Source organism: Micromys minutus, assembly GCF_963924665.1.
Source record: "Micromys minutus genome assembly, chromosome: 3".
Classification (NCBI taxonomy): Eukaryota; Metazoa; Chordata; class Mammalia; order Rodentia; family Muridae; genus Micromys; species Micromys minutus.
This window is the reverse complement of record NC_137972.1, coordinates 91,886,710-91,901,616: the sequence shown is the minus strand read 5'-3', so window position 1 is coordinate 91,901,616 and position 14,907 is coordinate 91,886,710. Positions and strand designations below refer to the sequence as shown.

Here is a 14,907-nt window from a genome sequence, read left to right as displayed (position 1 = left end):
CCAGGAAACAAGGACTAAAACTGCAGCCAGCAGGTTGAGATCCAAGAGACACTGACATCTTACTTTATAGGTTACGAGTAGTGGTCCATTGTGTAGAACTTGGCAGCAAAAGTAGGCAAGCTATTTTAACCTGTTTTAAAATTTTCAATGAATGTCTGATTTCAAATAATTGCTACTCACCCCCCCCCCCATCTGCTGTTTCTGTTACTATCCAAAATAGTGTTTGAGGAAAGCCCACTTAAAGGTGATTTCCATTTTCATGGTGTGTGCTACCTCACCACATGGAGGGTGCCTGAAATTAGCATATGTTCTCTGGGTCACTCAGTGTATTCTAGACTGTTCGAGCCAAACCCTCAGATAAGTTCCCACCAATCAGCAGAGGGGATGCAAAATAAAGACAATTTTCAGAAAGAAAACCGTGCTGATCATATAAATCACAAAACCAACAGGGACCCCAGAAGGGTAGCAAGGGGAAAAGTACCCCGCATAAGACAGGACAAGGAAGAGCAGAATGAAGTCAGAAGAGGAAAGAGCCTCTCTGTCCAGATGGGAAATTCATTCCTATTGGTTGGGCATAACTATAATTTGCCCTGAGACAGTCCCTGGCAATGACCCAGGGGAGGTTAATTGCGGATAGCCGTTCCCCATCTAGTGCATCACACCGGGAGGACGCAAGAGCTTGTCGGAAATACCAGCGACAGAAGATGGGGCAGACCTGGGGAATTCCCACAGAGGGTCTGTGGCTGGAATACACAAGTCATTTTGAAAATTGTACATTCTACACCCCTACCCCACCATCAAACGCCACTGCCCAGAGGTATTCTGGGATGACAGGAAATGCTTAAGCCCAGCTAGCAAGCCAGAAAACTCTCTAGAGACTCCTGCTGTGGGCTTGTGGGACGGCCATTAGACAAGTAGGTCAGCTGACAGACTGCTGGGAGAGAGCTGGGTTTCCCGTCTGCTCCAAGCCTGGGTTTGTGGGTCCAGAAGCATCTCTACTGATGTGCTATCCATGTGCTGAGGGACACCTGTAACTCCATCCATCTTCTTGGACGAGGAAGCCACAGGCAAGATCACTGTCCCTCCACGAAGCAAGGCTCTCAGGAGGTGGAGGCATTTGACAATAGCTCACCTCAACAGTTTGGAGCATGAAATCATTGTTACAGCTCCCTAAGTAGAAGTAGCTTAATAGGGTTACACGGTCTTCTAGTCTTGCTTTGGGGGTGTCTTTCCCTCTTTGTGTCACAGGGAGGATATTTAGGATAGCCGCAGCACGGGAAACATTTACTCGGACATATGGCTCCGGAAGGGGGTCATTAGTTGCAAAGTTTTCTGTCATAAGGACCCCAAAAGTCCCCCAATCATCATTTCCTCCACTTTATTTTTAATGCTGCAGGAGTTTGGTACTTTCTCGAAGTTTCCTTTTCCTGGCTCTGTACAGAATGATGTAGCTGTTTACTTTAAGGCTCAGGAGTTAGCCAGTTATGGTGAAAAGAAAAAAAGAAAAAAGAAAAAAAAAGCTTTTTCACACAAAGCTTCAGCCACTCTTTCCATGTTTTTGCAATGAGTGCACAGGGACAGGTTTGCTCCGGGGCAGTTTCAGCTCTGCTCCTGCCTCCTGTTTTGGGACCAAGTCACCTTTACCTTGGCATCCTGGCACTGGGGGATGAAGGAGGCATGCAGGAGGAGGAAGGGACAAGGCCGGTGAACACATTCATTGGACGTCTCCAGGGCATTTTAGTGGTTCCCTTGGCTACAGAGTCATGTTGAAAGACCCACCCCTGCCTCAGTGTCGTTACCCACAAAAGGAGGGGTGACAGAGCTGACTGGTAAGAAGAGATGACATCAAGCCCTAAAGCCAAGAGGATGGCATCTGACACAGTGCACTGGGGACATCTGGGAAAGGGAGACGAGGCCACCTCAGCTCCAATAAGAGCTCTGGTGAGTTAGCTGTGTGATGTACGAGAAGGTGTGCTGGTCTGTCATACCTTAGGACACCGGAGTCCCACTGCAAGGATTTTCAGTCGCTACCATGAGCTTTGGAAAAAGACAGACACATGGTAGATACTAAAAAAATCAGCTCCTCGAAGAGACTCCCTCCTTCTCTCTCTCTCTCTCTCTCTCTCTCTCTCTCTCTCTCTCTCTCTCTCTCCCTCCCTCCCTCTCTACCTCCATCTCTCTCTCCCTCTGTCCATCTGTCCATCTGTCTGTCTCCCTCCCTCTCTCTCTCTCTCCCTCCCTCTTTCCCTCTCTCCCTCCTTCCCTCTCTCTCTCTCTCTCTCTCTCTCTCTCTCTCTCTCTCTCTCACACACACACACACACACACACACACACATTTATACCAGCTACTTGGGAGACACCAGGGAAAGGAGATATTGTCAACTAGAAGCTGGAATGGAGATGAAGGGGTGACTCGGGGCATGTCCAACATAGGCCAGAACTTGAAAGAGATGCCAGACAATTGGAGCTTTAAAATCTACTTAATAATTTATGATTTCATTTATAGATGGAAATGCAACGATGCCTATGGTCCTCATGATACAATCTGTAGGTGGTATGCTTGACTATATCTTCCTGGTTACAACACATGGCTTCAGCAACGCGAGGAAAGAAGTCTTTATAGAAACACTTCCTTGCAATCTCTCTCCCTGTCTCTGTTTCTGTGTGTCTCTGTCTCTATGTCTCTGTCTCTCTCTCCCTGTCTCTCTCTCTGTGTCTGTTTCTGTCTCTCTGTCTCTCTTTCTCTCTCTCTCTCTCTCTTCAGTAGAGTTATAAAACAACCATGATTTTCCTAAAAGTCTCAACTCTGAAGACAATGCATTATACCTCCTTAGAAACAAAAACTGTCCACCACATTTAAAGGGCTGTGACCAATTCCCCACTTTTTCAACCTAAATATTATCTTAACATCAATGCGTCTTTTGTGTATCTTTAAACATGAATAAAAGAGCTATAGTCAACCTGCCAAGCGGGTTAATAATAACACCATATTACTAATATTTTTGGATAGTTGTTTTTGTTTGAGCTGGGATCTACGTAGCCTAAGCAGGCCATGGAAGTGTCATCCTCCTGCCTCTGTTTCTAAGTGCTAGGATAACAGGTCCACACCCTCATGCCCAGCTCTGCACAGGCCTCCTTTGTCCACGAAGATTGAACATCTTTGAACACTTCCTCTTCAGCCTTATGCTTTCTCTGTACAAACGCCATGGGAGGCAATGGGTGTCTGACTCCATGATGCTTGCACACCCTCATCTGGCTTTTATACCACCCTTAGTGTCCCCGACCCTCCAGGATTAACACTTTCCCACGGGAGCTGGACGATGTACACCTATCAGTTTTTTAAGTGGCGGCATCTACTTGTCCTCTTGCACATTTGGAAGGCCAACTCTGCTTTTGTCTATGGCTTCCCCAGGGTGTCTGTCTGGGTGCTTACCCAGTGCTGGGCGCAGGCGCTCTCTGTTTCCCAGGGCACTGCCTCAGTCTTCCCCCTTCAGACTAACATGATTTTAAATCTGTGTAGATGAGTTCTGATCAAGCATCTGCTGGTAGGGTCTGACCTACCAGTAGACAGCCAGATCTGTGCTCTGTTCTATTCTTTTCACACTATGATACACAGACACCTACTCTATACCAATGCCATGAGCTCTCACCACGAAGCCCTTGAGGGATGGTGATGGGGACTGCTCGGTTTCAGACCCTCGGACAAAGAACTCAGGTACATACTTTATACTTCAGAGCAGACCTGCCCTCCAGGTTCTCCCAGCATCCCTCTGTCCCTACTTGGCATACTCTTCCCCCAACCCTGAACTTTCTAACCCAGGGGCTGAGATGTCCTTCCCCTAGAGGCCCTTCCCTATATAATCTAGAGGCCCCTGTCCCCACTCTCTTATCTCTGCACCCGTTCTCTTTCTCTCTTCCCGTAGCAACTCCCCTGGCCTCCTTCCTCGGAGCCAGTGAACTGGCCGGTCCGAGAGCAGTTTCCCAATAAAGCCACCTTTAATATATTCTAATTAGGCTTAAATTGGCTCATTTCACCAGTGAAGAAATAACCTATCAGAGTCCAAGGTTCTCCGTCCAGTGATAAAAGTCCTCCAGCTGAAGGAAGCATGCCCCTCCCCTGAGAAATGGGTTTTCTCGGACCTGTAGAAGTGCACATACTTCTGTGGCTTGCTCATCTCTTACGTGGATCCTCTAGGATGACTTCTGTGTGGTCATTTTCACACTGAAACATCCCGATTAATTTTTCTTTCCCAGGTAGGTCAGAGGCTCCTTAGACAAAAATTACACCCTTTTCTATCCCCAGTTAGTGATCTTGGAAGCCACATTAATCTTGGAAAAATAGTCCAGTGATACTGAACCAAAGATGCATCGGGTACTGGAAAAAAATCAGCTGATATATATATTAAAGCAGAACACTTCCTCCCTAGCGGCTGGCTCATGATACAGGTGTCTAACACTTCAGGTCTCAGACACTCCACTGAAAACCTCTACACCGCATACATATTTTTTTTTTTAATAATGGGAGTTGAATTTCTTTGGAAAGATGAACAATTCAAACCTCAATTTATAAATTTTTTAAAGTATTATTTATTTATTTATTTATTTATTTATTTATTTATTTATTTATTTATTTATTATATATAAGTACACTGTAGCTGTCTTTAGACACATCAGAAGAGGGCATCAGATCTCATTACAGATGGTTGTGAGCCACCATGTGGTTGCTGGGATTTGAACTCAGGACCTCTGGAAGAACAGTCAGTGCTCTTAACTGCCGAGCCCTATCTCCAGCACTATCAGTTTGTTTGTTTTAAGGTCAGATTTTATTTTCAAGATTTTTTTTTGTTTTTGTTTTTTTTATTTTTTTATTTTTTTTGGCTTTTTTGCCAAGTGTAATGTTTAATCCCCAAAGTTGGACAGCTAAGGCAGGTGGATCATGATTTCAGGTCCACTTAGGACTAAATAGCAAGTCTGTGGCTAGCCTAAGCTACTTAACAAGTGTCTATTAAAAAACAATCAATAACTAAAACTTTCTCCAAACAAAACAACAGAGAAAAAAGAAAGAAAATGAACACGAACACCCTCTCCCCCAGGCAAGAACAACTTGGGGCGCCAACTCTGTTTCTGTCTATTGTGATTACCAGCTTCCAGCATCTTGCGCTTACCTGGTCCCTAGAGCACAGGCTTTTTTATGTTATCCAGGTTACCTCCCCGCAGACTCATGTGGCTTCCACGATCACTAAGAAACTTCCTCCAAATGATAAAACTGGAAAGCCATGCCTACAGAGGTGTTTCAGCAATGCCCTAGCACTGGGTTTGGTGGTGATAATGTGTTTTTAGTAATAACACTGGTTAACCTGGAAAATGTCCACAAGTTACAGCCAGAAAAAAAGACGTTGGATTCTTTTTTCAAGCTGTTGCCCCCAAAACAAAACAGAATTAGCTTGGGCTGTTCAAGTGGTAGCAGCTCAGGAAGATCAGAGACTGACTTCTCGGACTTGTTTAATCCTCAGACTCTTGCTACCCCATGCCTTACTCAGCCCTTCCAGAGAAGAGGGGTGAAGAGCCTATGAAGGTCAAATCCAGGCCCGAAGGGAAGTGAACAGGTCCAGCGCTCGCAGGCAGATCCAGGTAAGAAGCTTAGCTCCCTAGCAACCTGCACACAGATGGTCCTGATAAAGTGGCTTATACTCTGCTGGTGTAGTGACGAGCCAGCAGAGACATTTATTTTTATATTCACCCAAACTAAGGGGGCTAATGGAGAAAATTTTTCTTGCCTGGGATCCATCCTGGTGTTCTCCTTAGAACATCGTGGTGAAAACGAAATGTTCCAGTGTGGGTGGGGAACGCAACTTCCTACTGCCAATGACATCCATCCTTATTCCAGGAAGAGGGGCCTGCGGATGCTCTTGTGTCCCAGATACCAGCCCTAAACAGCCATCCCAGAGATCTCTGGGCTACATGCCTACAGAGTCTGGCTACCTCACTATAAACAAGCTAGCTGACATTTCGGTTACATATTGTCCTCTAGGGATTCTAGCTTCTCTTTGTCGATCCTCAGACGCTAGCTTCCTCTGAGCAGTCAGACAAAATGAAGCTTCTGGAGGCCAACTAACTGGGTTTGGATTTCGACTCAGTCACTTTCTGCTGGGTGGCCTCCCAGGATGATACTCATATGTCTTGGGGTGGTGTGAAGACTGGTATCTAAAGCAGGATTTAAATTGCCTGAAGTTGACCCTGGCATTGCGGAGGACTCCATGAGGTGTAGGTTAATGCTCTGTCACCGCTGAGCCAAGACTGGTCCTGAAGTGGAAGAGGAACACCAGCCCACCTAGAAGGCACCTCTCTGCCCAAGTGTTCTTAACTAGAGCCAGTAACCACCTACGACAGAATGCCCAAGAACACCGACTAAACGGGACAAGATTTGTTTGGGTTCATGGTTTCAGCCCATGTTTACCTAGCTCCATGGCTTTGGGCCTGTGGTTTGCAACACCATGCTAAGAGCTGCTGGTGAGTGGACGAAGGCATATGGAGGATGGGTAAAGGGCTGGGGTAAGATATGCCTTACGAGGACTCTCTCCCTTCTATGAAGTTCCAATTCTGGACTTTCAAATTGAGTCTGGAGCCCTCAAGATCCAGTCTTCTTCCCCCCTCTGAATTTACTTCACGGAAGACTAATTATTTAATATAGGGGTTTCTGGGGAAATTTTCAGATCTAAATAACAATATTATCTACTTCTGTATTGATGAAATGGTCCCAAAATGTAACCTTCCCTGGGTATAAGACAGAGGCAGACAGATCTCTCTGAGTTCAAGGGCAGCCTGATCTACAGAATGAGTTCCAGGATAGTCAGGGCTACTGAACCCTACCCCCCCCCCAAAGATCTTGTAGGCAGGCCTGGGCTGGGGTGGGAAGCTTTACTGAGTTGAGCTTTGGGAAAGAAGCAGTAAGCAGTGTCCCCATCTGCTCTGCCTTTGCAGCAGATTAAGATGAGAATGGTCTGCTTGTGGGTTCCTGGTGAAGCTCACACCCACAGACACTGTCAGATTTGTGTTCTTCCTCTGATTGACCATGGTCAATAGGATATTGTGCTCTCAGATGGCCTAGTGGGCTGTACCCACCAGCTGGCAAGGCCTTCAAAGCTACAGTGGTGGGGTTATCCAGAGTATCAGAGCCCCACAGGAACAAAAAGTCCAGGTTCTATGAGAAAAGGCCATGGATTTGGGAGAGAAATTTCAATAGAAAAGGCAGAAACTTCTCCCTGGAATGGCCCATGTGACTCTCTCTGTGGAAAACATCACACCACTATCAAAATTCAACACCAATCTAAAAATAGAAACTCTAAAAAAAGGGGGTAAATCCTGAAACCCAATAGACGAAGGTGCTAGGGAGAGATCAAGAGGGCTGACGTCAGCCATGAGGAAACTGGCTTTGTTTGGTCAGAAGGTTAGGTAACTTTGGCCTCTAGTTTTAGATTTCTACATGAAACTTTTCATTCGGATTAGGAAAGGAGCATTTGATATGGAAGTGTGCCTGTCACTTACGATGGCGGCAGCAACCTACGTCTCCCTCTCCTGAGTCCAGAACTCCCTGGTTGATAGTTCCACACCAGTCAGGAGAAGCCTCTGCCTCCTTCACAGGCTGGCTGCCCTTCTAGATACAGAGGGATGGACTCGATTCCAGATAAAAGGAATGGCTGATGCCAGTGTCCCCTTCAGAATCTCTCTTGGCCTCTGGACTTCTGGGCCATTCAAGTGTCCTCCTCAGATGTCCCCGCTTGTCTTTCTTCTCTTCAATTCATGCCATACAGCGTGGCATGGGCTGTCGTTCCTAAGTCATTGTTCTCTAGAGCATCTTTAAGAGGGTCTCTTCCAGAGTGAGTCTGGACTCTTGTCTGGCTTTGTTAATAGTTCTAGCACTTGGCCAGAACCTCTCAAATGAAGTTGTCTCTCACAGCATCCCTGTATGAACCCGCTGTTCCAGTACATTCTGCTGTTCAGGATGTATTCTATGAAACCCCTTGCTCTTTAAAACTCTCACTCCCTCAGCAGTACCCGGGCAGATCTCATTCCTTCCTTATCCCTCCCAACAGTGGCCCTCTTCTACCCCAGAGGCAAAAGTGGGTGCTGTGGTCTGAACCCCAGCTCTGTCTTTAGGAATGTTAGCAGGAACAAATGAGGCTGTGCTGTCAGACGGGTAAGGCGGCCTATGAAGGCCGTTCTGCTGTACCACACGTGAGTCTGCATGAGTGTGCACACGTGCACGCACACTCACACAAACACACTACCTCAGCCAAGGCACCCTATGTACAAATACAAAATTTGGCAGCATTAGAATAAACAAATAGGGTCTGGAGAGATGGCTCAGCGATTAAGAGCTCTGTCTGCTCTTCCAAAGGTTCTGAGTTCAATTCGCAGCAACCACATGGTGGCTCACAACCATCTGTAATGAGATACGATGCCCTCTTCTGGTGTGTCTGAAGACAGCTACAGTGTACTCACATAAAAATTAAATTAATAATTAAAAAAGAATAAACAAATAGCTTAGCAGAATAAATATGTTCCTTCATGTTGGAAACTGTGCCAAATATACCCACTGCATGCATGTGCGCACACACGAGCGGGCGTACACACACACACACACACACACACACACACACATGCACTCACACATACATGCACTCACACACACACTCATACTCACACACGCATGCATACACACACATGCATTCACACACACATGCACGAACACACACATACATGTGTGCATGCACACACACATTAAAGGCATTTAGCACTTGGTCTGTGTTATGTCAGCATCAATGGGTTATTTATAAGTTACAGTCAGGTCTGTATGGTAGAGTGTGAGAATTACAGACCTGGTGTTTGTGTCTCCGAGAAGCCACGGCCAGCCCTCAGGCAGAGATGAACAAGGACTGTAGAGAAAGTCGAATCTTTCAGATTCAAAACCAAGCATTTGGGGCCACCTTCCACCTCCAATGCAAGATTTCTGTACCAGGGCCCTCATGTAGTCTAGAAGCCTAAAACCATCAGGCGAAGATCACTAAGAGCAGGAGAGCAGGAATTCTACATGACAGATGCCACTATAGGAATATACATATCACGTACGTGTTATTGTTAAAGCTCGGGAAACATGCATAGTAATTCTCATAATAGTCATTTGAATTCTTCTTATTTTGTCTTTTTAGAATTTTTCAAAGAATAAATATTCTTGGTTTTAGTATGGTGGGGCACACCTTTTACCCTGGCACTCAGGAGGCTGAGATAAATGGCTCTTCATGATCCTGAATCCAGTCTGGTCAGCGTGGTGAGTTCTAGGCTAGCCAGGACTACACAGTAAGATCCTAGAAAGACGAAGCCCCGTGTTTGGGAACTAGAATGACACCAGCACTTTCCACAGTGGCACGAGCGTCTCCCACAAGGTCAGAAGACTGGTCACCACTACATCCTGTGACAGAGAATGTGATGCCTCGTGATCTGGCACATAGTAGGAGGTCAACACACTAAATAGAAGAACGTGAGGCCCCTCCCTAGCCCATTCTGGATTCGGGAAGACGTGCAAAGCCAGGGGGAACAACTAGCCAAGCCAAAACGACGAACTCCGGGTTCAGTGACTTGTTTCAAAAATGGAACTTAATGCAGCATGCTCCAAGTTCACCTTGGGCTTCACACGCTCAGATACAGGTGTGCACGCTCACTTACGAGTGTATAGATGTGCCCTATCACCTGTCCCCAAGCTTAGAGCATTTGCTGCTTGGTTGGTTTGGGCATTTTGTTTGTTAGGTCTTTCTTTGAGTCAATCCTCTCATACAGCAGAGCATTGCCTCAAACTTTCTATCCTCCTGCCTCAGCCTCCAAGTGTTGAAAGGTGATAAATTTTATGTTAATGTTACCATAATAAAATGTGGAAATAATCAAGAAAATAATCAAGCTTACCTTACTACATATAACATGTGAAGAGGATAGTTGAGCCTGTGTTCAGGCACATGGTTTCCTTACATGAAAAGAAGCTCCCGTATGTGGCAGCCTCTAGACTAAGAGGCAGCACTCTGCCCTGAGGTGGGGACACCTGAGCAAAGTGAACTCTATTATCTTGCATTTCTTTCTGGAATGGGTCCTTGCTTCAAGACCTGAGTGACCATTCTCTTCACTCAGCCTGGTTGGTATGGAACTATGTGACCCCTCTACTTGCATTCTCTTCCCACCCCTCCATAAACATGTCCCGCAGTCCTCAGGCAGCAGAGCTACCACTCAATGACTTTAAACACTGACCCTCCTAGCAGAGTCTCCGTAAGCCCTAGGTCGCTTGCAGGCCACAGGGCCCCTGAAGGTAAACTGGCTAGCTCAGCAGCCTCACCTAAGATGCTCTTTGGCACCAAGAAGGCATGCTTCTCAGCGTCTTAATCGCTGGATAAGACACGGCACCACACAAAGCCCAAAGTATCTGCGTGTAGACTCATTTCACCTAACACCAGAGAACATTACCAATCCCAGCATTACCACTTCGAATCCCCTACTGGCAAGCATGTGGAACAGAGTCCCTGAGGGCTGGCAATCCAAGCCAGCTATGAGTATTAAACATCTCAGGCTTTTGTTTTCCGGAAACAGCCAGCAGAGGGGCCAGAAGCCCTCCAACTCCTCCCAGGCCCCGCCACCTCCAACATTACCTACCTGGTCTAGCAGGACTATGGCCAACCCTTCAAGTTGCTTTCTCCGTTCTCTTACATTGCCAGATTATTTATTTATTTATTAGATTGTTCTCTCTGCCGTTCAACCTGCACTCCCACCACCCCCTTTTTTCTCTTAGGGTTTGCTGTTCTGTTAAAAGTTAAAAAAAAAAAAATTAGAATTCTTTGAAACTACAAACTATCTCCTATGTTGCCAACACTTGCTCTGGGCAGCTCTCCCCGTGCCCACAGAGATGACTAAATCACATTTGAAAAACATCTTCGGTTGCTTTTTAAGGATTTTCCATGCCACTGTTCCCCAGGGCTGGAGGGAGGGAGGCCAGCGGAGATCCTGTAGGAGCTCAGCCCCGTTCCCCCATTTCCTTCACAGCAAAGTCCTCTAGGATTTGGCTTCCCAGGCCTGGCAGGAAATGCCAGAGGGTGGGGGACGGGTACACAGCGTGCAGCGCTGCAAGTTTTAAAGAGGCAACACCATGGGTGAAACTGGCCATTGTGGGATCAAGTTGGAAAGGATGGTTCTGTAATGGGGATGATAAAACACAGACAGGCAAAAATCTAAAAGGGCCTGGGAATTTCAATTTTCTGTTAACCACAAAATCAAAATAAATCTACCTCTTGGGAGCTCTCTGAGCTCTAGCAGCCAACGGAACAGGCAACTTTTGGAAAAGTAGCTTCTGCACCAGCCTCTAACCTGGAGCAGGAGGGCCATGTCCTTTAGTGCCTAGCAGGACACCTCAGCCCCCTAAAGAGGGTCCCCAGCACTGTCATGTCCCTTTCCCTCAGCCTGTGACTTTGCAAGAATTTGTTTTCCTTATTTTCTTGGTATGCAGCCCCCGCCCCAACGTCACCTCTTTTTCTGTGTCATTTGTCCACAAAGCAGCAGAACGGAGCTGTGAAGTCTAGTGTGGGTAAAAATGTCAAAATGAAGTCTAGAAGGGACTTTGGAGCCATCTCTTGGTGCCCACCTTCTTCCCAACACTTACCCTATTTCAAAGGCCACTTCTATGACTTCCCTGGCCTGACTCGGGTTCTCTAGAAACTCAAAAATGCAGCAGGATCTGAAGCCCAGCACCAAGCCTGAATCTGATGGGTACATATTTGTGATTTTATTCACTGGCCTTTCTGACTGTGCTCACTAGTGCTGGGTGCTGGAATCCTTTTGCTTCCTCTCTTCCGGAGTCTGTGGAAGAAGACTACAGTATAGTCTTCTGACAGAACAGCTTAGTAGAGAGAAATCTCAAGTCACTATTTGAATTTAGCTTGGTCCCTCAACAGGCCGCTGCCACCTCCAGACTCTACTGAGCCATTATGGTTAAGGTGAATGGCTCTGCACAGTCGACATTGCTGGATGCCAGAAAAGACACAGGGCCTCACTCTGCCAGCTCGGCCAGCTGTCTGTACAGGGCACCCAGCTTAAAGCGTTGCATAATCTGCCAGGGTGCTGTCCGGGCAGCCTCCAGAAGAGCAATGTCTCCCTATATACCAAAACCTGAGTCTATTAGTGACCTTTCTATTGCTGTAACAAGACATCATGACCAAGGCAACCTAAGAGCAAAGAGTTTCTTGGTGCTTATGGTTTCAGAGGGGTTGAGTCCATGATGGCGTATGGACGAAGTGGCAGAAGCAGCAAGCTGAGGGCTCAGACCTTGAGCATCATTTGGAAGCAGAGAGAGCACATTGGGAATAGTGGGAGGCATCTAAAGTCCAAAGCCCACTCCCAGTGACACAGCCCTTCCCCCAGCAAAGCCACACCCCCTAGGCCTCCTTGCCTGGGGTGCGGGGGGGGGGGGGTCCTTCTCATTTAAAACACCACACTGAGGCTCAGCCCAAACCTGACTTAACATCAATGTTGCTCTGCCCATTCTAATCAAAGATGAGACCAATATCTTAAGATTGAAACAGATCTTTGTGGTTTTGAATCATATGTGATAATCTTAGTCCAAACCACAACGGTATGGGTGGAAGGGAAATGGTACTTTTTCAGGAAAAACAGCATCCAAGCAAGCTTGGGAAATTGACAATGGGTTGTGGCTGCCCTTCTGTTTCCAATCCTGCCCAAATCTCCCCCTTCGAAAGCACCACTGATTCGCTAGACCCCGAGGAACAGCAGCTCCCGGGTCCTCCTGGTTTGCATGTCACTGGAACACCACAGATTACTTAGTGCTAATTCACTGCAGAAGTTGGTATGAGCCCCCAGTTCTGTACCCTGACACACAGTAGCCATCCTTCCTCATGCAAATCTGTGTTCTGCTGATAACCCCACACTTCAGTCAGGAGGATAAAAGACAGCCTATAAAGCCCTGACTATGGGCCAGTAAAGGACAAATCCGTTTTTAAAAATTAAATTTGGGGGTCTTTAAGATGATTTCTCAAAGGTTCCTTTTATTAGTAACTCAGTGCCCTGTAGTAAGATTAAATTATAGTGTATTGAGAAAAATCAAGTATATACATGCTCTATAAAGCAGGTGCCAAATTTGCTCCTGTGACTCTGGGTACCTGACTCCGGTCTAAGGGAAGGATCGGTTGGTCTCTGAACTGCAGAGAAAGTTTCTCCTCTCTCCTCCACCCAGACCCTCAAAACCACACCAGGTCATTCCAAGGCATTCTTCAGTGCCCCTTTGTGTGCCAATGGGAGACCTTGACTTCGAATTCTTCAGTGCATGATTTCTGTAAAAAAATGATGGCGCTGTCCTTTCTCCTTTGTCATCGAGCAGACCTTCAACTGTGGCTCCCCAGGATCCACTCTATGTAGGAACCCCACACCCCACACCGCCTTCATGACCAGACCGACTTTTTCAGGTTCCCAGGCCTTCTGACCACAAGTTCAAAGAAAACTTAATGTAGCTCCCTCTCTACACAGCCACATCAGTCAGGAGACAGAGATGGTCTTGAGAGACAATCGGGGTTCTAGCTGGCTTGGCCACAGCAGACAGCCACACCAGATCATGGCTTCACAGGGGTAGCAAATCCCAGAAGCCACTGGTGCCAGGTTTGACTTCTAATGTGTACTGCCCGTGGACAACAAAACCTCGAATTCATAGGCCAGAGACAAAACTGCTGCCTAGCAGGTCTGGGACTCTAAATCCAATTCCTAATACCCACAATACACACGCACACACGTACACACACACACACACACACACACACAAACACACACGTGCACACATGACTATTGGTTCTCTGAAACAAATTTTTCTCAGTGGTACAACAAAAACTTGTTTGTTGTTGTTATTGTTTTTAAGACAAAACTCAAAACTACTGGATTTTAAGCCCATGTGAAAAGAGCCAAAGACACATAGGACCTGATACGTTTCTCTTTAAGCTTAAATTAAGTCCTAAAAGATATGGTGGCTCACACCTATGATGCAGGACTTAAGAGGCGGAGACAGGATTGTCTCGAGTTTCAGGCTAGTATGAACTGAACTTCAGAACTCAGTCCCATCTCAAAGCTCAAACCACAGCAGCCAAGCTGTAGTGGGAGAATAGGAAGCCGAGTCCATCTCTGGATTTGCCATGCTGGACTCTGTACACACACGAACCCACACTAATCTGTGTGGCATTATACAACACAAACTTAAAAGAGAAATGAGACTTAGCAGCCAGTCCGAGGCTCACTCAGAAAAGAAACAGATTCTTAAGGAACAGATTCAGGGAACCCTGGTGTCCCTGAAGCAATAGGCCGTAGAACGGCTGAGCATGCTCAGGTGGTTCCCGTCTCTGAAGAGGTCAGAAGGATAGGAAACCTTTCCTAGATCAACGTTGCTTAATGTGGACTAGGTGTCAGGCGAGGGTTGACGGGACCTAGTAAGTTGGGCAATGGTGGATTAAACTAAGGTCATCTTTCTCTGTGTGCTGCGGGGCTCTTCCCAGACTTCAGTAAACACTGTCCTGAGACTACTAGAGAGAAGTTGGGGCCACAGAGCCTTTCCTTTTTAAAGCTCCCCAGAGGAAGCAGAAACAGCCTGGGGGGGGGGGGTAAGGGAGTGGGGGGGAGCAGAAAGGCTGTAAAGGGTCTTGTTCACCAGCACCTAGCATTTGAAGCACACACAGGCACACGCTCACACACATGCACACAAAAGCACACAAAAGCACACACACACACACACACACACACACACACACACACACACACACACACAGGCACGCACGCGCACACTCATGCAATCCTTCCCCGTCTAGGATCCGGGCAAGAATCGGT

General features: G+C 46.8%; 1 protein-coding gene across 2 annotated transcripts in view; it reads right to left on the bottom strand.

Moving 5' to 3' along the window:
- The window catches only part of PRKCE (protein kinase C epsilon), a 465,526-nt gene that overhangs the window by 137,782 nt on the left and 312,837 nt on the right, over nt 1-14,907 (bottom strand). The window lies entirely within an intron of this gene.